Source organism: Psammomys obesus, unplaced genomic scaffold (assembly GCF_907164565.1).
Source record: "Psammomys obesus unplaced genomic scaffold, mPsaObe1.curated_primary_1811, whole genome shotgun sequence".
Classification (NCBI taxonomy): domain Eukaryota; kingdom Metazoa; phylum Chordata; class Mammalia; order Rodentia; family Muridae; genus Psammomys; species Psammomys obesus.
In genome coordinates this window covers 14,504,622-14,507,478 of record NW_026594428.1, presented here as the reverse complement: position 1 = coordinate 14,507,478, position 2,857 = coordinate 14,504,622, and positions in this window count along the sequence as shown.

The following is a 2,857-nucleotide window of genomic DNA, read 5'->3' as shown; positions in this document are numbered from 1 at the left end:
AGAAACTTGGGAATTTGCATAAATCTGAAGCATGCCCAAGAGTCTCATTCTGGTAATAAAGGGTTTAAGTTTAATTAATCTTAGGCCTTGAGTATATCCAGGATACTTGTCTGTGTTTCTACTGTCACAAAAATATTTCCAGAAAAAAAAATTACCTAGTGACTTGTTCAAGAATTAAGTAACAAAAGCACTTCATTGATCACAGGTGATATTTTATATATGCTGTCTTATTTTATCATGTGTATGTAATCATTCACAAAGTTTTGGATGAGAAAATAATCCTAATAGAGGCCACAAGTAAATCTTGTTGTTTAAGTGAACTCCTGGCATATATTTGTTAAATAAATATATGAATGAGATTTTATAATAGATATTGTGTTTCCTAAGCATGTGCTCACAAAATGTACATAAGTCAATAATGACGACCATAACATGGAAGTTCTAAGAGGAAAAAAAAACATAATAAAATTTTCATTTTTGGAATACTTTAACAGGATTTGGTTAGCCATTCACATGCTTTTTCCAAGAGGACGGCAGTTGCTTGGGACCTGTCCGTGGTGCTGAAAAGGGATGAAAGATGTTCAAGGATGCCCTGAAACTGTGATGCATGTTTTCTTCTAGACCTCTGTTTCCAGTGACAACACTACAAATAAAAATTATTATTTGGTATATATTGTTTCTTTCTTAATAACTGGAAATAATTTAAGAATAACAGTTTCAGCAGTAGTTTGCATTACCAATGAATTAATTTTTTTTTTGTGAAATATATACCTCAGTAGACTTTAGTGAACTCATAAAGCTTTTGAGCTGTCATTTCTATCTAATTTTAGGATATTTTTACTACTAGAAAATAATTTTTATAACTATAAGTGGAAACTCAATATTTTTTTTCGTTTATCCTCTGATACTCATAGAACTACTTCCTATCTATGTAGATTTGTCTGTTCTGGATATATCATGTGGAGAGAATCATTCAATGTGGCCTTTCATGACTGGTTTCTTTCACAAATCATGTTTCAGGGATTGTATTTGGATTGATATGATTTGGGGCTTCACTACTTTTAATTGGCCAAGCGTTGTGTGATCACATTTTATTCATCTGGTCAGCAGTTGGTGGGCAGTTGAGTAGTTTCCACTGTTTGGTTGTAACTTTAACTGCTTCCATGAACATTCATGTGCAACTTCTTCTGCACATTAGTTTCAATATTTTAAAGTCTATGCGCAGGAGAAGAATTGTTGAGCTATATGATGCTTTTAACATCTAGTGTAATTCCCCCAAACCTCCCCCAAATAGCCATATCATTTTAGCTTTCTATTATCAAAGGATGAGGGCTTCAATTTTTCCACATCCTCACTGTGCTAGCTAGTTTTAACTGTCAGCAAGGCACAACCTATAATCAAATGAAAAAAGGCAAGTGGTGAATCATCTAGAACAGCTGGCCTGTAGGAGTGCCTATGGGAAGTTGTCTTGACTGAGAGCTGATGTATGAAGCCCCAGTCCAGGGTGGCTTGCATTCTTCCCTAGGTCAGATGCCAAAATACAAGTACAAGTGAGAATACAGTTAGTAAGCAGATGTAGTAGGCAGCCTGGGTACATTTGTTTCCTTCTACTTTGGGCTGTGAATGTGAGGTGACCTGTCGTCTCAAGCTCCTACCTCTGAACTTTCCTTCAGGATGTTACCTGGAATTACAAGCTAAATAAACCTTGTCCACCCCTATGTTGTTTTTTTTTTAATTTGGGTGGTTTTTGTTTGTTTGTTTGTTTTGAGACAGGGGGTGTGTGTGTGTGTGTGTGTGTGTGTGTGTGTGTGTGTGTTTGTGTGTGTGTGTGTGTGTGTGTGTGTGGTGTAGTCCTGGCTGTCCTGCAACTTACTCTGTACACCAGGCTGGTCTTGAACTCAAAGATCCACATGCCTCTGTCTTCCAAGTGCTGGGATTAAAGGTGTGCGCTACTACCACCTGGCTGATTTGGGTGTTTTTAACACAGCAGCAGAAAGGAAACTAAAACACATACCAATATTTGTGACTGCCTTCCTTACGTTGGACGACCTAACAAGTGTGAAGGTGTGTCTCATCTTGATTTTTATTTTACTTGCACTTCACTAATGACTATGATTTTGAGCACTTTTTTATTTTTGGTATTTACTGGCCATTTGTTATTTTTGTGGTGAGATGTCTGTTCAATCCCTTTACTCATTTTTAAAGTATTTGTTTTATCATTGTTAAAGTGAAAAAGCTTTTAACATAGGCTGGACACACCTTGCTTATCAGATATAGATTTCTCTACCATTTTATGGGGTTCTCTTTCTACTCTTTCATGGTGTGAAGGATCAATTTTTGCATCCTTCTTGAAATTTTCCAAATATCTGCTCCCTCAGTAACTGTTAAAGAGTTCATTAACCGAGTGTAAAAACAATTTCATGGCTCAGGAAGTGGTGCAGTCAGTGGAGTACTTGCTCAGAAAGCTCAAGGACCTGAACTTCTTCCTTAGCACCTAGATTAAAAGAGAGGCATGCTCAGCTGTGCACATCTGTAACCTGAGCACTGGGGAGGAGAGCCAGGAAAATCTCTTCGACTTGCTGGGCATCCAGGTTAGTTGAATCAGTGAAGTCCAGGTTTAATTTAAAATCCTTTCTAGAAAAAACAAAGGGGAGGTACTTTAGAAAAATACCTGACATTGACCTCTGACCTCCACTTACACATGCACACATATGGAAATGCACAAACATGCACACAAACAGGTATTCATGTAATTACTCCAATATCATTGCTTTGGATAGGCTGTTACAAAGCAGTGAGCTTAATTTGTAATTGGTGAATACTAAATGTAAGAAAATTCATAGTGGACTTATGGTAA